The following is a 23,366-nucleotide window of genomic DNA, read 5'->3' as shown; positions in this document are numbered from 1 at the left end:
GCCGAAATCCGAGGACAATGTTCTCGAGCCTCCATAACCAATTTTAGACGTTCTTAAGGCCAAATTGGATCCCAAACAAAAGAACATTTTAATTAATCCTGATATGGACATAAATCCAGTGAAACACAAGCATCCTGGAGAGGACACTTCTGATAAGATTCCCTAAAAGAAGAAGGACATGGCTACTAACCATGTTAATCCTTCCCCACAACCCTCCCCGTCGCCACCTTCTTCTCCACAGTTAATAATTGAAGAGCCCTTACACATAACACCTCAGGGATCTCCACATCCAGATCCAGATGTGGACAAGGTGATGATGATACTCATTTGCCTGCAGACCCATGGAATGATTACACCATTGGCCTCCAGTAGACAATGAGCCAGACCGTTACCCAGCAAAGCCATCACCACCAGATGATAATATGGCTTATGAACAGCTCATTGCCAGAGCAGCAGAGTATCATGGGGGTACCATCACATAAAGAGACATTAGAGGAGGACTTCCTATTTGAAACACTTGAGTCTACGCACAGGTCAAGTCAAACACTCCCTATGCTTGAAGGCATGATGAGGCATGCAGATGATATCTTTAAAGACCCTGTCAGAGCATGTATTATAACTCCAAGGGTAGATAAAAAACATCAACTCTCACCATCAGAGCCTGTGTTTATTAAGGGACAATTACCTCTTGACTCTATACAACGCTTGCAAAAGAGCTAACTCGCAAACCTGTGGGGATGCACCTCCCCCAGATAAAGAATCCAAACTTACAGATGCCTCGGGGAAATGAGTAGCTGTTCAAGCCGCTAACCATTGACGCATCGCAAACACACAGGGCCTACTAGCTAGGTACAACAGGGCACACTGGGATGAGATGGAGCAACTGCTCCAATATCTCCCAGACTCACACAAAACTAAAGCACAGCAGTTAGTTGAAGAGGGGAAACCCATTTCTAACTCCTCAATGAGATGTGCTTTAGACGCAGCAGACACCGCAGCTAGGGAGATCAATATCTCCTTAGAAGGCGTGCATGGCCTAGGATCTCAGCTCGGGAGATCAATACCAGCATTCTCTTCTGAAGACGTGCATGGCCTAGGATCTCAGCTCGGGAGATCAATACCAGCATTCTGCTCAGAAGGCGTGCATGGCTTAGGGTCTCAGCTCGGGAGATCAATTCCAGCATTCTCCTCAGAAGGCGTGCATTGCTTAGGATCTCAGCTTGGGAGATCAATACCAGCATTCTCCTTAGAAGGCATGCATGGCTTAGGGTCTCAGCTCGGGAGATCAATCCCAGCATTCTCCTCAGAAGGCGTGCATGGCTTAGGATCTCAGCTCGGGAGATCAATTCCAGCATTCTCCATAGAAGGCGTGCATGGCTTAGGGTCTCAGCTAGGGAGATCAATACCAGCATTCTCCTCAGAAGGCGTGCATGGCTTAGGATCTCAGCTCGGGAGATCAATTCAGGAGAATTACCAGCATTCTCCTGCATGGCTTAGGATCTCAGCTCGGGAGATCAATTCCAGCATTCTCCTGAGAAGGCGTGCATGGCTTAGGATCTCAGCTCGGGAGATCAATTCCAGCATTCTCCTTAGAAGGCGTGCATGGCTTAGGATCTCAGCTCGGGAGATCAATTCCAGCATTCTCCTTAGAAGGCGTGCATGGCTTAGGATCTCAGCTCGGGAGATCAATTCCAGCATTCTCCTTAGAAGGCGTGCATGGCTTAGGATCTCAGCTCGGGAGATCAATTCCAGCATTCTCCTCAGAAGGCGTGCATGGCTTAGGGTCTCAGCTCTGGAGATCAATACCAGCATTCTCCTTAGAAGGCGTGCATGGCTTAGAATCTCAGCTCGGGAGATCAATACCAGCATTCTCCTGAGAAGGCGTGCATGACTTCGGATCTCAGCTCGGGAGATCAATACCAGCATTCTCCTCAGAAGGCGTGCATGGCTTAGGATCTCAGCTCGGGAGATCAATTCCAGCATTCTCCTTAGAAGGCGTGCATGGCTTAGGGTCTCAGCTAGGGAGCTCAATACCAGCATTCTCCTTAGAAGGCGTGCATGGCTTAGGATCTCAGCTCGGGAGATCAATTCCAGCATTCTCCTCTGAAGGCGTGCATGGCTTAGGATCTCAGCTCGGGAGATCAATACGAGCATTCTCCTTAGAAGGCGTGCATGGCTTAGGATCTCAGCTCGGGAGATCAATACCAGCATTCTCCTCAGAAGGCGTGCATGGCTTAGGATCTCAGCTAGGGAGATCAATACCAGTATTCTCCTCAGAATGCGTGCATGGCTTAGGGTCTCAGCTCCGGAGATCAATACCAGCATTCTCGTTAGAAGGCGTGCATGGCTTAGGATCTCAGCTCGGGAGATCAATACCAGCATTCTCCTCAGAAGGCGTGCATGGCTTAGGATCTCAGCTCGGGAGATCAATACCAGCATTCTCCTTAGAAGGCGTGCATGGCTTAGGATCTCAGCTCGGGAGATCAATTCAAGCATTCTGCTCAGAAGGCGTGCATGGCTTAGGATCTCAGCTCGGGAGATCAATACCAGCATTCTCCTCAGAAGGCGTGCATGGCTTAGGATCTCAGCTCGGGAGATCAATTCCAGCATTCTCCTTGGAAGGCGTGCATGGCTTAGGGTCTCAGCTAAGGAGATCAATACCAGCATTCTCCTCAGAATGCATGCATGGCTTAGGATCTCAGCTCGGGAGATCAATACCAGCATTCTCCTCAGAAGGCGTGCATGGCTTAGGATCTCAGCTAGGGAGATCAATACCAGCATTCTCCTTAGAAGGCGTGCATGGCTTAGGATCTCAGCTCGGGAGATCAATTCAAGCATTCTCCTCAGAAGGCGTGCATGGCTTAGGATCTCAGCTCGGGAGATCAATACCAGCATTCTCCTTAGAAGGCGTGCATGGCTTAGGATCTCAGCTAGGGAGATCAATTCCAGCATTCTCCTTAGAAGGCGTGCATGGCTTAGGGTCTCAGCTCAGGAGATCAATACCAGCATTCTCCTTAGAAGGCGTGCATGGCTTAGGATCTCAGCTCGGGAGATCAATACCAGCATTCTCCTTAGAAGGCATGCATGGCTTAGGATCTCAGCTCGGGAGATCAATACCAGCATTCTCCTTAGAAGGCGTGCATGGCTTAGGTTCTCAGGTCGGGAGATCAATACCAGCATTCTCCTTAGAAGGCGTACATGGCTTAGGGTCTCAGCTCGGGAGATCAATACCAGCATTCTCCTTAGAAGGCGTGCATGGCTTAGGATTTCAGCTCGGGAGATCAATACCAGCATTCTCCTCAGAAGGCGTGCATGGCTTAGGATCTCAGCTCGGGAGATCAATTCCAGCATTCTCCGCAGAAGGCGTGCATGGCTTAGGATCTCAGCTCGGGAGATCAATACCATCATTCTCCCCAGAAGGCGTGCATGGCTTAGGGTCTCAGCTCGAGAGATCAATACCAGCATTCTCCTTAGAAGGCGTGCATGGCTTAGGATCTCAGCTCGGGAGATCAATTCCAGCATTCTGCTCAGAAGGCGTGCATGGCTTAGGGTCTCAGCTCGGGAGATCAATTCCAGCATTCTCCTCTGAAGGCGTGCATGGCTTAGGATCTCAGCTCGGGAGATCAATACCAGCATTCTCCTCAGAAGGCATGCATGGCTTAGGATCTCAGCTCGGGAGATCAATACCAGCATTCTCCTCAGAAGGCATGCATGGCTTAGGATCTCATCTCGGGAGATCAATACCAGCATTCTCCATAGAAGGCGTGAATGGCTTAGGATCTCAGCTCGGGAGATCAATACCAGCATTCTCCTTAGAAGGCGTGCATGGCTTAGGATCTCAGCTCGGGAGATCAATACTAGCATTCTCCTCAGAAGGCGTGCATGGCTTAGGGTCTCAGCTAGGGAGATCATTTCCAGCATTCTCCTCTGAAGGCGTGCATGGCTTAGGATCTCAGCTCGGGAGATCAATACCAGCATTCTCCTCAGAAGGCGTGCATGGCTTAGGATCTCAGCTCGGGAGATCAATACCCGCATTCTCCTTAGAAGGCGTGCATGGCTTAGGATCTCAGAGTTTAAGCCTGAGGTTCAACAGCCCGTTTTGAACACTCCCTTTGACAAAGAACACCTGTTTGGTCCTTTAGTTGACCAAGCCTTGGAAAAGAAGAACAAGGACACTGAAGTAGCAAAATCCATTGGAGCACTCCAGTCCCCATCCAATAGGGGCTCCTTTCACTGCTCGTTTTACATAGCAGGGTCCAAAACAACATCCTCAGGCTCAAATGCTTCCTCCTACAAAGGTAACATCCAATCCTTTTCCTCTGGAGGTTTCTACAGAGGAGGATATAGAGGAAACAATTCCAAAGGCAGACCCCTGATCAAGAATCCCTCAGCGCCCCCACCATCCTCAAGAACTACCGACCCATCTCCCTCCTCCCTTTCGTGACCAAAGTCACAGAGAAGATCGTCCATGCCCAGCTAACAAAATTCATCGAAGAAAACTCCATCTCGACCCCTCCCAATCCAGATTCCGCAGCAACCACAGCACCGAGACCGCTCTCCTCGCTGCCATAGACAACATCCACACCCTGCTCGACCAAGGGCACACTGCAGCTCTGATCCTACTCGATCTCTCTGCAGCATTCAACACCGTCTCCCACCGCACACTCACCGGCAGACTCCACGACGCCGGCATACAGGGAACCACCCTTGACTGGATCTGCTCCTTCCTCACCGGCAGAACCCAAAGAATCAGACCGCCACCCTTCCGCTCCAAACTCACAGAAATCAACTGTGGAGTACCACAAGGATCGTCGCTCTGCCACACGCTCTTCAACATCTACATGGCCCTCCTTGTCACCATCGTCAAACAGCACGGACTCAGTATAGTATCCTACGCCCACGACACCCAGATCATCCTCTCTCTCACCAAGGACACTACACAATCGGACAACAGTACATCTACTTCACCAGTTGGGTTTTACAATAATTGCACAAAAATCTCACCTGTGTCCGGCACAAGTGCAATCTTATCTGGGAGCTTCCATCAACACTCTCAATGCTCTAGCCACTCCCAATGTAGCCAGGATTCACAATATCCAGGCCACATTATTACAATTTCAACTCAACCAATCATTACCAGCCAGAGTCTTCATGCAACTGCTGGGAATTATGGCATCCTGCGTTAAACCCGTTTGCACATGCAAAATCACTGTTGGCCATGTACAATTCCAAAATAGCAAGTTGCAGTTTTTTTGCGACTCTCTATTTAAGAATTGCAAATCGCAATTAGGAAGGGGCACTCCCTTCCTAATTGCGTCCGAAATGCTATGTGTGAATGTTTTGAGACCACAATTGCGGTCACAAAACACTTGCAAATGGCCACCCTCTTCAATAGGGTGGTAATGGAGTCGCAATTTCGAAGGGGTCCCCAGGGTACCCCTTCCACTTTGTGACTGTGCCTAAAAATATTTTTTAAGGGCCGGCTGCATTTAAAAAAAAGAAAGGAAAAAAAAAAGCTGCTTTATTAAAAAGCAGTCCCAGACATGGTGGTCTGCTGAGCCCAGCAGGCCACCATCCCTGGTAGGGCTGGCATTCCCAATGGGCTCGCAAATTGCGGGATGCTCATTAATATTAATGAGCCTCGCAATTTGCGACCCCGACCTAGTGTTGGTAGACAGCGGGAACCATCGCTCGCTGCAGTGGTGGAACCCTCAAAACTTAGCAAAAGGGCGGCCTTTCATAGACCCGATTCCACAGTAACCGGCTGGGGTGCCCATCTTCAACATTACAAAGTCCAGGGGCTGCGGTCAGACAAACACAAACGTCTCCACATCAACTACCTGGAACTTCTAGCAGTGTTCATAGCACTCAGCTTTTCTCACCCAACTTGTATGCAAGACTGTCTTAGTTTGCACAGACAACATGACAGCAATGTACTACCTACAGAAATAGGGAGGGACTCACTCTCTCCAGCTGTCGCACCTTCACAAAGCATTTGGGATTGGGCGATTCGCCAGAAAATCTATCTCCTAGCAGAACACCTCCCAGGAGTAGACTATGCTCAGCAGACACAGGTAGCATGTACACGAGTGGGAACTTCATCCCCAAGTTCTCCTTCCCTACGTTCAAAACTGAGGTTTTCCACAGATAGATCTGTTTGCCACAGTGCACAACACAAAAAGCCCAAACTCTGCATCCAGGTTCCCACACCCAGCATCCGAAGACAATGCCCTATGGACGATTTGGTCAGGGATATTTGCTTACGCTTTTCCGCCTCTCCTGCTAATTCCATTACTAGTTCGGAAGCTCAGACAAATGTCCCTCACTGATCTTAATAGCCCCCACTTGTTCTCGTCAACCTTGGTACTCTCATCCTTCGAACTCTCAGTGGTTCCACCTCAAAAGCTACATCTCACACCTTGTCTCCTCACTCAGAGCCATTGAGAATTCAGACATCCAATTCCCAGAGAACTCAACCTAGCGATTTGGCTCCTGAAGTCATAGAGTTTGGTTATTTACAACTACAACCAGACTATATGAATGATTTCAAGGAAGCTAGTAAGCCAGCACTAGAGCATGTTATGCAGCAAATGGAAACGTTTTGTTGCCTATTGTAACAACAACAATATCAATCATCTTGATGCTTTTGTGCAGAACATCATTTGTTAACTGTTGCATTTACAATAATGTGGATCACTTACACATCCATTTTGTTTACACCTGGGAGTCGTAGCTGCATACTTGCAAAATAGACAACACCTATCTCTCTTCAGAGTACCAGTGATTAAAGCCTTCATGGAAGGATTAAAAAGGGTTATACCGCCAAGTATTCCCCCTGCTCCAGAGTGGAACTTAAAAACATAGTCCTTACAAGGCAAATGGGCCCGCCTTTTGAACCAATGCACAAATGTCCGTTACAATTCCTATCATGGAAAGTTGCTTTCCTCATAACGATAAACTCACTAAGGAGAGTTGATGAACTTCAGGCATTAACTATACAAGAGCCTTTCTTTCAACTTCACAAAGATTGAGGGGTTCTACGTACCAATCCTAAATTTCTCCTTGAAGTAGTTTCTGCTTAGGGGTAATTTGTGTGCGATATCAAATTAAAATAACATAACATTAGCATTTTCATTATTTATTGAACCATCGTAATTATTGTATAGAATTTATGTGCTGCAATGATAATAGAGCAAAAGACACACAATTGATGGACGGAATGCAGAACAAATCAAAACATTGATCCTCAGTCAAGAGATCTGGGTAAATCCATCATTATTTTGCTCACCATGCCACCCCAGTTCAGACATGGCCATATGCAAATCGGTCTTGACCCTGTGCCTTATGAGAACAGTCCAGCCCGAACTGCAATGATAATAGAAGCAGATAAAAGTAATTGGCAAAATAAGCACATTGAACAGAATAAATAGTTCCACCATCTTTTAAAACAATGTACATATGCAAGCATATAAAAACTGTATATAGCGTTTTCCTACTATGCTTTCCTGTGTGTGTGTGTCTGTGTGTGTGTCTGTGTGTCTGTCTCCCATTCCCTGTAGGGAAAGTATGTAGCTCCCCGTTGTAGAAGAGTCGGTCAAGAGGGAGCACACTGCATTGAATAGTTTCTTGGTGTGCACTTTTTATTAGTATTACAGGAAATCACAATGATTGATTGTCTCTGTTATATTCTTCTTTCCCACAGGGTCTTCTTCCTTAGTCCCTTAGGTGAGCCTCAGCCGCCGTCGTCTCTCGGACAGAAGAAAAAGACTCAGGTAAGTGTTTTTGCTTTATGGTTTAGTCAAGGGTGGACGTGAGGGATAAATAATAGCTATGCATAAATGTCAAGGGAGGGTGTAAAGGTTGGAGCAACCAAAAGAAAAAGAGTAGCCGATGATTTCTGCTCTTGTCTTTGTTTCCGTCTCACTTATTTCTTTTTCCCTGGTTCCCTTTCACCCCTTAGCCTCCCCTCCTGTCCCTCTCTTACTTAGCCCCTTTCCAAAAGCCCCGTAGATGCATACGTACCTGGAAGAGCCACGTCCCTTCGGGGCCATGGCGTGGTGACTCCGTGTCCTTCAGTGAGGTCTGGTCTTCTGGTTCTGCTTTCCTTCCTCCGCCAGGTTCGGGTGTTCTGCTCGCTGACAAGCTGTGACCTCCCCTGGGCTCTGGTTCTCTCTCTCGTAAAGCTGTTAGTCCTTCTCTGTCTTTCCGGTCTTCCCCGCTGGTTTTTACGCCTCGCGTTCCCATGCCGCGTGTAGCTGGACCAACTACTGACCAACCTGACGCACTCTCCGCCCCCGCCTTCTTCAAGTGTGTATCCTCTGATGTCCGTCCTCAGCTCCGGCTAAAAGGGGCCGCCTGCCGATTCCCCTCTCTCCACTTCTTGATGACAGCAAAGCGGACAACCGGTAAAAGGGGACTGTGAATATCGGAGGGGAGAAATATATGAAGGGATGGCAAGGCACTCCTTATCCTCTATCCCATCGTCTACCACAGGGGCTACCTGACACACCTCACCCCCAGACGCACCCAAAAATAGCTTATCCTAAAAACCCACCTCCCAAAAACAAGACACCAAACAAAAGGAAAATCTTACGAGCTTCAGGTGATGTCCCTAGTGTCTGAATGCTAGTGTTTGTTTAGGTTTACAGGAGTCCAGATGTTACATAGCAAACCTTGTCTATGCATGCCGTGTATTTTTCATTCATTATTGTAGTATTTATGTAATCCACTCATCGCGTGCCAGAAGGTAGATGTGTGTGGCTAGAGTTTATATAGCGCCAGACTAGATCTGGTCTATGTCTCCTGCTCCACAGCTTGTACCCGTAAAAGTGCATCCCTTGGAAGCAAATCCACTTGTATACCAGTTTAAGCATATTTATTCTCATAGAATCACTTTCAAAATCCACTGTTCCACAAGTAAATTCAAATTCAGTCTGCCCCAATTCATTTTGGGTGTTCTCCCTTCATCAGGGTATGCATGTGAGGAATCTATCTTGTATGTTGTGTGCGGAAAATAGTGAGGTATCGGGTTCTGTCAGGCCTACATACTCTGCAAAAACCCTCAAACACCATAGACAGAAATTGGCACGAAAACTGAAAATGCAAAGAGACAAGTTTATTAGGACCCCATGGGGTGGTGGTACATTCCTACAGCACCCTTCGGCAATGCAAGAAGTATCACACCGAACATCAGTGCGCGACCTCTTTTATACAGTTTAGCAGCAATAAAAAGGTAAGTGGTATACATTTGAACGGTTTTAGGTACATATAAGGGCATTTTTGGAACACAGCCAACATGTGGGAGCAGCTTAATACCACTGGTCAGTTAGGGGAACATTCCTAAGGAGTGACCGCTCTCTAGTCCAAAGATCAGATGGACGCATGCACGAGACTGACCATTGCTAAAAATAGCCTGTTGCTGGGCAGGGTAAAGGTTCATTGGCATGAAGGAAGGACGAAAGGGCACGCTGACCAAGAGGCCGCATGTTCATACAAAATGGAAGCCACCGAATACAAAATGGCCCCCACACGTTTAGTCAAGTTAACAGAAATGTTCGTGTAGCTGAGCTTAACGCTAACTCAGGTACTGCCAAATTACGACAGACGACCCTTTTAGCGTTTAGCTGAAGCTACCTCATAATGGAAGTAATTATTAATATCGATCAGCATAATTTGCTTGACTTCAGCATTACTCATCTGTACATTTTTAGCAATAGCTCATTTGGATGGGATACAGGCTGTAATACATACAGTACATAGAGTAGGACCACATTGAATACATAGGCAACAGAAGAAAAATATCCCAATAATCACACATAGAACACTTAGCAGTTTCCAACCCCAGGTACTAAGCAGACCCAAAACCAGCTAGAAAAAGTCCAAGTACCATTGTCAGTGTGAATTTCAGAAGCAATTCTGTGCAACCTAGAGATAGCATCATACACAGATGGTGAATTATCTGGCACATAAACGCAACAACTACTTCCGATGATGCGGCATGCACCCCCACGATCAGCTAACACCACGTCCAGAACCATCCGGTTCTGAAGTGTAACGATTCTTGTAATCTGAAGCTCTTCAGTTATATTCCCTAAAGCAGAAGCAGTTTCATTAGCAACTGCCTCCACAACACGTGTTAGCCGCCTAATTTTCCTGCTGTTTAGAGCGGCGCCCACAAAAGAAAATAACCCTAAATTAAAATCCACATATTGTTGTAGAGAGGTGTCAGTTTGATCAACCCCATCAATGTCCAATGTCCTCTTAACTCTATTTAAAATAAAATCATGATACAATACAAAATCATTATGGTACATAGGTGGGGCAATAAACACAGGGGGTAATACAAAAGATACATAACATGTACCTAACCATCCAAGAGGAAGACGATGATAACCTTTATTACCGCAAATAAAGTAAGTGTTTCGTGAGGCCACAAATGAAATACCATTAGGTGTATCAAAGGCAAGAGTAACATTGCATTCACTTCTCCCCACCGGAATTGTTCCCTTATTCCTAATACAGAGATCTGCTTTCGTATCAATGACAGTAATTACGTGTAAACTAGACATATTTGTAAGTCTCTGATTAGTGAAGATGCGAGGTGTAGACACATTGTCCGGTCGATATTCTTCCCACTCGAATTTAGTTCCTTCTGCTTGTGGATAGCCATCTCGATCGTTATAGCAAACTTTGTTCAATCGAAAAAGTAGTCCACCTTTTGTTGGCCATCTCAAAGTAAAGAGAAGAGTGTACCAAGCATTGCATGACCCATTGTGAGAAAAAGGAAGAGGAATAAGTGGGGTTCCTCCATTCTTCTGATGCCCAGGTAACATCCCACATACCCAACAGTTGGATGTGTTGGTCATATTATGCGTGTGGTGTAATATCTGAATGAAGCTATTATTCAAATAAGTCTGTCTATGTCTTTCTTCGTGATAGGGCAAAGTAAAATGAAAATGTTCAGATGGAATTGGAGTGGTAGGCAGTAAATAGTCCCATGCAGGAAATAGTCTTTCTATAGTCCAAGCTATTACTGCTATTACCACTATAGTCGTAGCAAAAAGAACTGCACCCAAAAATTTTCTATTTCTCAATGTCATAGGTGCCATAGTACAAAGAACAGAAGTCTCAAGAAACCAACTAAAAAATAAAAATATGGTGCTGAGAACCGAGGCTGCCGTTGAGTTTTTCTCCGAGATTCAAGACGGGTGTCGCTACACTGGACAGAACTGATCCCCCCCCCTTGATATTCCCGGCTTCCGTTTCACAAACCTCGGAACGGTTACCAACCAGTCATGAAAAATACAAAAAAAAATATTTCCTTGGCCGTAGATTGTATTTCACTCCACCAGAAATAGCGTGGTCCGGGAAGGCTCCCTCCGACTTGTTGGGCATAACAGCTGGGCTTTTCTCCGCATTCAAGATGTCTCTGTAATCGGACAGCACTTCAGGGTTCACCAGATCCGGAGAGACACGTCGTCAGTGCGTTGAATGTATCCACCGCTTCTTATTCGTGACTCGCACAGCCGTTCGCGTTGCCAGCAGCACTTGCTCAGGGCCACGCCACCTCGGCTCCAAACTGCTGGATCTCTCAAACACCCGGATCATGACATGATCGCCAGGACGAAGATTGTGAGCCTCTCCAATGGAATTGTCGGGGAGTGCTTCTCGAACCTGTTGATGAATAGAAAGTAAATCATTTGTTAATCGTGCCAAAGAATCGTTCATCATTATACAAGGCACATCATGTATCAAACGAGGCTTTGGAACTCCCCAGATATTCATAGGCCTTCCAAACACCACCTCATAGGGTGTGAGGCCAGTCCGAGAGTGTGGCACTGATCTAATAGACAATAATGCCAATGGCAAAGCGTCCGGCCATTTCAAAGACGTGGATGCCACGATCTTTGCTAGCTTCAGCTTCAAAGTCGCATTATACCTTTCTACTAAACCTGCTGACTGCGGGTGGAATACAGCATAGAACTTTTGTCTTATTCCCAATCCTTTCAGGACATGCTCCACTATTTTCCCAACGAAATGAGGGCCATTATCATTCCACAAAAATGTACAGACACCATAACGTGGGAAGTACTCTTTCAGTAACACCTTAGCTGTTGTTAACGCTGTATTATCCTTCGTGGGGTAGGCTTCAACCCATTTACTGAAAGCACACACCACCACTAGGACATACTTGAGGTTATTACAGCGCTCCAGCTGGATGTAATCCATTTGCAGTACTTCGAATGGTGCAGTAGGTGGAACGAACCCTCCTTTAGGAGTAGAGGTCCCTTTAGCAGGATTGTACTGTAGGCATATCAGACAGGTCTGTACTATTCTCCTAGCCGTGCTGGTAATCTCAGGATGCTCCCAAACTCATGTAAGCAACTTAGTAATCGCAAGAGCTCCAATATGTGCCAGCCCATGCATCATTTGAACCATTGCCTGCAAGTAAGCAGCAGGTAATTTCCATCTCTTCATGTCTTTGCTTCTCCAGCAACCCTCATCATCCAACACTCCCTCTATTGCCCATGCTGCAAGCTCCGCTTCAGACGCTGATTTCTGTATGTCTAAAACTTCCTCTCTAGCATCATGCCATCGCTCGGCTTGCGATCTCACCACATACATAGGGGAGTCATTTTGCAACATGGCAGTCTCTCTCGCTATGCGGTCTGCAAAAGCATTTCCTTGCCCTATTTTGTCTGTCACTTTCTTGTGTGCACTACATTTTATTATCGCCACCTTCTTTGGACATAATAGTGCATTCAGGAGGTCGCATACCAACTCTCCGTACATGATGTGTGTTCCGTGTGAGGTCATAAACCCTCGTTCCCTCCAGAGTAGGCCAAAATCGTGCGCTACTCCAAAGGCGTAACGACTATCAGTATAGATATTCACACATAGACCAGCGCTTAACTCACATGCTTTCGTTAAGGCTATCAATTCAGCCGCTTGAGCAGATTTTTGTGGTATTCGTGCTGTTTCTACCACTGTCTTAAGTGTCGTGATCGCATAGGCTGCGGAAGCCGTACCATCTGGCAATCTCACACACGATCCATCAACCCATAGTTCCCCATCTACATCAGGAAGTGGCGTGTCCTGTAAATCGACACGACCCTTTGTTTGTTCGTCAGTCAGAAAAACACAATCATGTTGTTCTTCCTCCTGGGTCTCAGTAACAGGATATGGCAATAAAGTAGCGGGGTTCAAAGTGGCGCACCTCTTCAATGTAATGTGTGGCGCCAACAGTGTTAATTTGTATCCCGTTAAACGGGCACTGGTTAGATGTTGCGTTTTCGTTTGGTTCAGCAAAGCATCTACTGCATGGGGAACTAACACCAACAATTTGTGTGACAAAACTATTCCCTCACTTTGCCGTGTAGCTACTGCTGTTGCTGCAACTGCTCGAAGGCATCCAGGCAGTCCTCGAGCCACAGGATCGAGTACCGCTGAAAAATATGCGCAAGGCCTCTGTTTATCTCCGTGTAACTGTACCAAGACTGACAATGCGCACCCATCCTTCTCATATACATATAGTGTAAAGAGCTTTGTGTAATCTGGTGTACCTAACACTGGCGCAGAACAAAGAGCTTGTCTCAATTGTCCAAAAGCATTTTGACATTCGTCCGTCCATTCGAGGGGGAGTGGTGCAGTTTTGGACAGCAACGCTAACAAAGGTTTTACAATGTACGAGAATCCTAGTATCCATTGCCTACAGAAGGACGTCAAACCTATGAAAGCACGAACATCCTTCTGCGTGCAAGGGACTGGTGTATCTAAAATTGCTTGAATTCGGTCTGATGTTAATGCACGTCCCTCCTTAGACAAAAGATGACCAATATATGTCACCTTTGGTCTACAATATTGTAGCTTCTTCTGCGAAACCTTGTGATTGTGTTCCGCAAGGAAAAAGAGCAGGGAGAGGGTACTCTCCTCGCATTGCTCCTGTGTGTCTGCTGCAAGCAGAATGTCATCAACATATAATAATAATAATAATCCACATTTTGTATAGCGCACAATCACCCGTTAGGGTCTCTAGGCGCTGGGGGCCGTCGGGAAGATTAAGCAAGCTATTGCCCAGAGTCGCATGGTGCTGGGCTAACCTGCCGCCGGAGCCGGGGATCGAACCCTGATCCCCAGATTCCAGTGTCAGTCGCCCTGGCCGCGGCGCCACACCTCTCTATTGGATTAGTGCCACCCCAGACTGCAAATCAAATGAATCAAGTTGTCTTTTCAAAGCCTGACTATAAATGCTAGGACTTTCTGTGTAACCTTGAGGAACTCGACAAAATCTATAAGATTTATTATTTAATGTAAAACCAAACAAATATCGGCTATCAGGATGAATGGGGATCGAAAAGAAAGCGTTTTTCAAATCGATCACCGTAAATGTAGTAGCTGTGGGTGGGACCAGAGTAAGTAATGTGGTGATATCGGACACTACTGGATACTGGGGTACAACTATCTTATTAATTTCTTAATGAAACGATAAATCTTGGAGTCTGTATCTTTCTTTAGAATCTGCAAAATTGGACTGTTGCAAACATTGTAGGGAACTTCCTCCACCACCCCGGCCGTTATCAAGTCATTCACAATATGTGTCAAAGCCAGTTCGCCTTCTCTAGAGATCTTGTACTGATGAACACGAGGTAAAACCGCTCCCTCCTTCACAGTAATGCGCACAGGAGGAATAATCATTCGACCCACATCAGTATCGGAAGTAGCCCATAACGTGCTTGGAAGGGAAGCTAATGCATCGGACTCTTGCATGAGGCACAATCTCTCAATTTCTGGGTAGATCTCATTCAAAATAACCCACACCCCTTCAGGGGCACAGCGTATTGTTGCATGAAAATGCTTTAGCTTATCAAGTCCCATAATATTATCTGGTGTATTTGAAGATAATAAAAACGAACATGGGGCAGTAAATTTATCAACATGAAATGTAAGGGGTTGAGACAATGGGCTTAGTGAAGGTGTTCCATCGAACCCTATTGCTGTAATCGTTTCGCCAGACAGGGGAGCCCTTGGAACCAAGCGTTTGGACAGAGCACTACGAGTAGCTCCTGTGTCGACCAGAAACTGATCAGTAGAACCCAAAACATGTGCTGATATATATGGACCCCTTTGATCAACTGGTACTTCAACCGATTCCACACCCCATCCCACGCAATCCTATGCATGTCTATTATCCTGTGACTCAGTATTTTCTCCTTCAGCTATCTGGTATTGATTCCGCCGATCAAAAGTATTATGTTCAACCTGACCACGACCCCTCTCTTCAAACCTACCACGATCATTTGCTCCACCTCTTGGTCCTGAATAACTATTCCGTGACCTTCCACTTCCTCGACCTCTCTGACTACGCTGTTCACGAAGTACCGGACAATCTGCGAGCCAATGTCCAAACTGCTTACAGTATGCACACTGATCCTCAAATATGTCGGAACGAGGGGGAGACGTAACGTACGATCCTCGTCTACCCCTATCATTCCCTCTCGATTGCGTACCACAAACCTGTGCCAACATCACTTTCTTCTTTAAGTCCTTCACTTTCGTCTCACTACTTTCTTTAGCCTCTAGTTCCTGACGTTCATAATACTGAGCCATAGTTAATAAGGAGGCAGGCGTTGTCGTGGTCCATGAACTTTCACTAGCCTTTAATCGCTTTGCAATTTCCGGTAGGAGATTAGCCACATACTTGTCTACGAATAAGTGCCTGCCCGTGTCCTCTGTTAATGATTGTCCACTGTAATCATGGAATGCTTCCTCAAAACGTGAGAAGAAATCAGAAACCGATTTGTCTGACTTCTGCTTACAAGACGCTAACACTGTCCAATCTATTTTCTTAGGGGGGACAAGCGTTTTTAATTTATTCAAGATAGCTGTTGGTAATTCTAAAATTAACTGACACGGTTTACATGCAGGTTCCCTATCTAAATCAGCTCTCACTATGTCCTTCCACTCTGTACCTAATGTCGTTCGATCGTCAAACTTACGAATCGCCCTCCACATATCAGGAGGCAATATCAGTCCAAAGAAAAGATCAATATCAACTAATGTCATAATACACGAAGAAATAGCACCCTCCACACCTTCATAGAAAGCTGCTGGATTTTTAGGGGGGTCAGGCAAAGCATTCTTAAGTGCCATAACATCTGCTCTATTCCATGGCGTATAAACCCAATTATACACAAAATAGCCCTTTGAATCTTTAGACATCTTATCATCATCCGTACCGTCCCCTTTGGGAGGGACATACAAAGGTGCGGCTTCCCTCATAGGCAAAACATTAATCGCAACACTCTTATCTGATCCATAGATAGGGCACACTCGAGAAGTTTCCGTCGATTCAGACGCTGGTGGGTTCGATGCCTTTTTCACCGCTCGCAATCGTGTCGCCTCATCCCGTAACCAAATCAACCGTCGGAAAAATTCCTCCGCATCTGAAAGAGCAAAAACACCTTTACGGAAATTCTCACGACCAACTGATATATCCTTAGGTTCAAACTCAGGAGATTGTTTTCTAAACCGCTCAACAACTTCGCCTGCAAAATGATCTAAAAAATACAATCGTTCCATGTCGGACCACTTACTCATAAAATCATCAACCTCTGAAACAGTTATAGAATTTGCATTAAGTTTACGGGCAATCGAACGCAATTCCGTCATACGCTCGGCATGTAACCTGGTACGTTGTCTGTCCTGATTATCCTCGTCCGATTCCACATCCGGAGCCGTAGGCTGAACATACGGAGGCGGGCAACGATCTAACAATGAAAAATCATCTAATTCATTAGTAAGGACAGGATAGAGAGGACGCCGAAGAGGAAACTGACCATTAACCTGCAAGTTACGTTCTCGACTCTCTTTCTCTTTCTGTTCCTGCAATTCCTTCTCCTGTAGCTGTAAAGCTTTATCCCGAGCAGCCTTTCGCTGCTCTTTGTCCGCCAAGGCTTCTGCACGCTTCATTCGTTCACGCACCGCTTTCTCCCACATACTCACACAATCAAACATATCCTGTCTAGACCTGCGCTGAAACAAACACTGTTCTACATACTGGACTTTTCGCAAGTCGAATGACCCATGTAGTGGCCATTGCAATTCGCGATCAGGTTTAGTGTATTTGTGCCATAACGTGCTATACATTATGGGAGGAAGGCCAAATTTAATGTACATTTCGCGATTAGGAGTCCCCTCTGGGGGAGCCGGCTGAGATTCATTTAATCGATAAGTGGTACCATTTCCAAAGCAGCACATTCCTCGGAGTGTGCTGAGAACAGGCATGTTCAAAATATCACGAAAAAAACGCGATATTACATAAAATGGCACTTAAGGGTACTTACGCACGATGTGCCGTCAAACAAATTCAAAAGCAGAGAAATATCCCTACATGCCTGCCTATGTGAGGTGCACTCCACATATAATTCAAATCATAGGTCCAAACGTTAGCTAACTCATACAAATTCAAATTCAAATTCAAAAAGCCACAGTAAGTGTCAGTAGACTACCTTACCAAACATAAGCTTACCAAAGATCTTCAAAAGTGTCCAGATTTCCAACTGCCAAGTTCCGTAGCCGAATCAGCCAAAACAGGCACTACACGACAAGCCAAACGATCAGAATCTTAGTCAAGGACCGGCGCCACCTGGAAGGTCAGATCAGAAGGAAGGGAAAAACACCGTGGGTGCCGAGACTCGGGTCACTCAGTGGCAGCGTACGCGTCCATAGCGAGTTTCCAATCCTTCGTCGTGACCTCTCCTTCGGGCATCCGAGTCGCCGATGAGTCCCTTCGTGGTCGCCAATTGAGGTATCGGGTTCTGTCAGGCCTACATACTCTGCAAAAACCCTCAAACACCATAGACAGAAATTGGCACGAAAACTGAAAATGCAAAGAGACAAGTTTATTAGGACCCCATGGGGTGGTGGTACATTTCTACAGCACCCTTCGGCAATGCAAGAAGTATCACACCGAACATCAGTGCGCGACCTCTTTTATACAGTTTAGCAGCAATAAAAAGATAAGTGGTATACATTTGAACAGTTTTAGGTACATATAAGGGCATTTTTGGAACACAGCCAACATGTGGGAGGAGCTTAATACCACTGGTCAGTTAGGGGAACATTCCTAAGGAGTGACCGCTCTCTAGTCCAAAGATCAGATGTACGCATGCGCGAGACTGACCATTGCTAAAAATAGCCTGTTGCTGGGCAGGGTAAAGGTTCATTGGCATGAAGGAAGGACGAAAGGGCACGCGGACCACGAGGCCGCATGTTCATACAAAATGGAAGCCACTGAATACAAAATGGCCCCCACACGTTTCGTCAAGTTAACAGAAATGTTTGTGTAGCTGAGCTTAACGCTAACTCAGGTACTGCCAAATTACGACAATAGTGACATAAGAATTAACTTGCATTGCAATCTAATCCTACAGATACATAAAATAATAGTTTACTGCATGTCCTGGTAGAGCCTAACTGCAAGTCTGCGTTTGTGTTATACCAGGGTCTTCACCTTTTCGATAGTGTGAGCTACTTCTGATCGAGGAGAATTATCCTGATCCACTGCCTTTATCACGTGGCTTAGCTAAGGGTAGATGAATGCCAAGCATCTTAATTGCGCCCCTAGAGCACCCAGTCCTGCTGCAGTGAGCACATAGCATTTGTAGCACTGGGTTAGGAAAGGTTTACCTGTAGGGCCCCTAAGCCTTTGTAGCACTGTTAGGTTTACCTGCGGGACCCCAAGCATTTATGGTACTGGTAGGAACGGTGTATCTGTGGGGTCCCCAGGGACCCGTTTGGTTCATTTTATTCTTATTAACGAATCCCATCTGAGAGGTGAGTGTTTCACTGAGGGTTGTGGTCTCTTTGTCATACAATACATGGGATGGCATTGTTCTCTCTGAGTGAGTGTGAAGACAGAAGACTTCTATTATCTGGTGAGTTGCCCTCCTGTTCATTGGCTCCTGTCCAGATCCTGGCCCTGGTTTAACAATTCAAGATTAATGTTCAGTAGTGGCAGTCGCAGTATAAGGACTGTGAGCAAGACCTGCTGTATAGTTTTCGCTGCCCTAGGAAATATACCTGCGCTGATTGCAGTGTCCGATTTATAAAAAATTGCACATAGGGTGCCCCTTAGAGGGGTCCCGTAAAATCTACCACTCCTCAGTGTGGTCACCGACTGGCCTGAGCCAGCCTGCTACCACCAGACAGTGTTCTGTCCTCATGGAGAGAGTGCCTGTGCACTTCGAGGTCAATAACAATGCCTTTCCTGGGTGGAGGTGCTCACACCTCCTCCTAGTCAGGTGAAGCCATCTGTGGTAAGGATTTTCAAAGGCCTTGCCGCCTTGGTAATGCGACCCCAGCCTCTCCTGTTAGAGGGAGCAAGCGATCTTCCTGTCCTCACCCCCTTTTAGGCGCAAAGATAGGTGGGAAACCTTAGATACAACAGGAGGTGTGCCCCCCGCCCCCTCTATTAACTCCATCCTTCAGGTGCTGGAGGCGAGGTGAAGTACACTTTGTAGTGCCCACCCTCTTGAAGATGATGGGCCTTATCCAATCAGGGCTAGGACTATGTCCCCTTCCCACAGGAGGTGGGCATGATAGAGGGTATAGACACCCCAGGAAAGGGGCCCATTAGCCTCTACCTGTCACTCCCTTGTAACACCCTTAAATCAAGATTTTAGGTATCAATCCCCAGACCATGAATTTCAGTTCTTGGTGACCTAAGGGCACTGCAGCCTTCTCTGCTGCTGAGGATCTGTAGAGAACTATTGTCTTGGTCCCAGTCCTACTGGCCTGTCTGCATCCCTGGATGATCCAGAACCAAAAGTCAAGTCGTCTTGCAGCCCAGCGACCTCCAGAACCTTGGGAGGACTACCTGCCTTCGATAAAGGGCAATCTAGTTTTATGTAGTGTGATTTGGCCAGGGAGTGTCAGGACAAGACAAGCTATGTTACTCACTCTATATTTGCAAACTTTGTGTTTTTGGTCTAATCACTCTCACTAATGTGCACTGTATTTCGTAAGCGTCTTATCCTTCCACAGGATGAGTCAGTCTTGTCTTGGTCTCTTTCCTGTTTCCCAGCACTTAAATGGCACACCGAACACTCGAGGGAGCAGTGACCCACCAGCAGGCTTTTGTGGAGCGCTTTTGTCCTGGATGTAGGGCTGCATTCAGTAGGGCACCCACTCTGTCTTTTCTTTGCAGTTGCCTGAAGATCGGTACAAAAGGGGGTGGTGATGGACGGAGCATCTGAACCAATCAAACACTCACACCCAGTCAACAGATCTGGGTTGAATCCATCACCGTTCTTTAGCCCACTCTGCCACCCCAGTTCAGACATTGCCATATGCAAATCAGTCTGACCCTGTGCCTCATGGGAACAGTCCAGCCCGAACTGCCAAGCCATACCTTCCCTGGACCGGAATCAAGCTTCCTAGGACCAGTTTCTGGCATTCCAGCCGTCTTCAGCCAGGCTTGCTTGAATCCAGTAGCAAAGTGAGCAAGGGACTCAACGTCTGAGCATACCCTGCCGACTTATGGTGACAAAGCGGTACAAAAGGGGTGGTGATGGACGGAGCATCTTAACCAATCAAACACTCTCACCCAGTCAAAAGATCTGGGTTTAATCCATCACCGTTCTTTAGCCCACTCTGCCACCCCAGTTCAGACATGGCCATATGCAAATCAGTCTGACCCTGTGCCTCATGGGAACAGGCCAGCCCGAAATGCCAAGCCATGCCTTCCCTGGACCGGAAACAAGCTTCCGAGGACCGGTTTCTGGCATTTCAGCCGTCTTCAGCCAGGCTTGCTTGAATCCAGTGGCAAAGTGAGCAACGGACTCAACGTCTGAAGATCAGCAGTCCCAAGATAGCAGTCACACCTGGCCTGTCTGTAAGTGCAGCCCCTCTGGAGGCCCGACCGTCAGCAATTGAGCCCACACTGTGGCCGGCTGGACCACAGGCGTAAGCTCAGACAGGGTGTTCGACACTGGAGTAGTTATTGTCCCTCATGGGCCTCTGACACAGAGTAGTCAGAAATTCAGCAGCTAAAAGCCCGACTCAGGCTCTCCAGGAAGTCAGTAGATTCAGACTCTGTTGTGTTCAGGATTTGGCAAATGCAACCTTGAACGGGCCGGTTGGCAGCAAACAGTCGTCCAACTGGGCCTCTACAATCACGTTGTCGTAGAGTATTATTTTCTGCCTTGAACTGTTGCGAGAGTCTTGTGGGGGGGTGTCCCTCAGACTAGCTGGTCCTGCTGGATGGCTTTCCGGCCCGCCCTACAGATAACGAGGAGGTGTTGCACCTTGCTTCTTCCAGGACAGCCTTGTCCTCCTGCTGGATAGTCAAACTCCCTTCCCTTTCTTACCAGGCAGGAAAGCTTCTAGGCAGACTTCTAGGCTCTGCAGGACAGGTACACAGCTTCTCCATTAAGTAATTCAGCCTGCAGGTGATGTCCCTTCAACTTAGATAAACTGTCAGGCTGACACCATCCCTGGTGGCACAGCAGGCACCTGAGTACTTTGTAGAGCACATTATTCCTTCGTAACAGAGGACTTTGAACTAGGGTATAAAAAGGGATATATGGTCCCACTTGCATACACAACTGGCAGGCAGGAGATGCAGTTTACTCTGTCGCACTCTCACATTGCATTTAAGCTACGCACACCGATACCCTAAACACGCACTTGATGTTAGCGCAAAGTCTGGGCACAGGCATAGAAATGGAGCATTACATGTGTGTGTCAGTAGGACGCCACTCCACTGACCATGATGCAAAGATCACATCATGCTATTGATCCTTACAACAGGGTGCATTGCCACCACCGCTCTGTCTGGTAACAGGTCACAGGACCGGTCCAAGACCTCTCATAGTCCCTTGTTAGAAGTTGCATAGTACTGATATGGCAGAAAAATATCATGTAATTGTTTTTTTTTACTTTGTGGTAGATTTACCCCAGTAACGTGCAGTCACAAGTTTGACCCCATTGACTGGGGAGTTGCCACGTGGAACAGATTCTTCTGCCTGTCAAACCACATGCCATTCACTATTTCATTTTTTTTTTCCCTTTAGATAATTTATTGATAAAAAGCGGCAACACATTGATACCTTGCTGCTTCCATTGCTCAGCATTCAAACTCTACATCAGCTTGAACTTGAATTGCAGTTTCTCCGAGAGCATTGTTTTTTTTGTTTTTTTTGAAGACCTTTATTGCATAGATGGTAAATATCTTACATGTTACACATAGCGGCTCTCAGGGGTCAGCCGGGCAGAAAACAATCGGGTAAACCTATGACTAGATGACACAGCCATTTAGCCGACAACCCGGGGGTCCGGCGGCGAGTCTCATGTGGGTGTATATGCAGCCATCCGATGTGCAGGTATTTTAGCATTAGATCTTGTATTTTTGTCTTACATTGTAGAGATTTGCTTTGCAGCGATCACCCAGCATTAGTGCCATGATAGCTATCCCCCAATTCCCCGCAAATAGCCGAATAGTCAGTCGTAGGCAACCAATAGCGGGGGGGGGGATCTGCAACAGATGGTTTACCAGATCCGTGACCGTAATGCTGACTATGAAACGACTAGGTGTACAATAGTATAGCTCACTGAGGCATAGTGGTAGGTGGTTATGTGCGGCAGGGTGAGTCTGCAGCCGTTTCAGGCAGGCCTCAAGTGTCTGGTAGTATGGTGTCTGTGTGGTCTCCCAGCGTTGGTATTGGGAGGTCGCAAGAGACGCAGCGATATCTGATAGGCTGTGCAGAGGGTCTCTTGTTAACATGGGTGAGGGTGTGTGCAGAGTCGTATCTCTCTCAATGTGTAAGTGTCACCGTGGCTCCGCATGGTATGTGTAGCTCAAGATCAATAAGGTATCGCTTCTTGTTAGTGACATGCTGCATCTAACGTCTTCCTTTGTGTGAAGAAATGGGTCCGGTCAGGAAACACGACCAGTTAACAAACCATTCCCTATGCCTACATCTTGGCAGGGAAAATCTGGGGGGCAGGGCCAGTAAGGAAGGGGTAGGGGGGGATTTCGTCACAGGACCTCATATGCGGTGGCGGTTGTGGGGCAGGGCCTAGCAGGGCTTCTCGCCACGTGAAGTGCGCAGGTCAGTCGAGGCAAAGGCTGTGGCTGGTGTGTGGCGCTGTGTGGGCGTCCGGTGCAGTGCGTAGTATAGTAAGTGCCTATAGTCGTTAGTGTATATCTCAAAGTCCAGAGAGGCGGGTGAGCGGGGGAGAGGGGGGCAGGGCCATGTCAGCTTCCGGTGTTAAGAGGTGTTGTAATGCGTCGGTACGAGTGTGTCTCATGTAATCCCCTGCTCCTGGCAGGTGCGTCGGAACGCCTTGAGGAAGTCTTCCCAGAG

General features: G+C 46.9%; 1 protein-coding gene across 2 annotated transcripts in view; it reads left to right on the top strand.

Annotated features, from left to right (window-relative positions):
* Window positions 1–23,366, top strand: part of LOC144806385 (uncharacterized) — a 56,208-nt gene that overhangs the window by 17,260 nt on the left and 15,582 nt on the right. For both annotated transcript variants that reach the window (XM_078672751.1, XM_078672750.1), the window contains one exon: window positions 7,703–7,772. The gene's annotated coding sequence lies outside the window, so the exon portion shown is untranslated. The remainder of the gene's footprint in view (window positions 1–7,702; window positions 7,773–23,366) is intronic.

This window comes from Lissotriton helveticus, assembly GCF_964261635.1.
Source record: "Lissotriton helveticus chromosome 1_1 unlocalized genomic scaffold, aLisHel1.1 SUPER_1_unloc_67, whole genome shotgun sequence".
NCBI lineage: Eukaryota > Metazoa > Chordata > Amphibia > Caudata > Salamandridae > Lissotriton > Lissotriton helveticus.
Note: the sequence above shows the minus strand (reverse complement) of the source record. Positions and strands in the feature narration are given on the sequence as shown.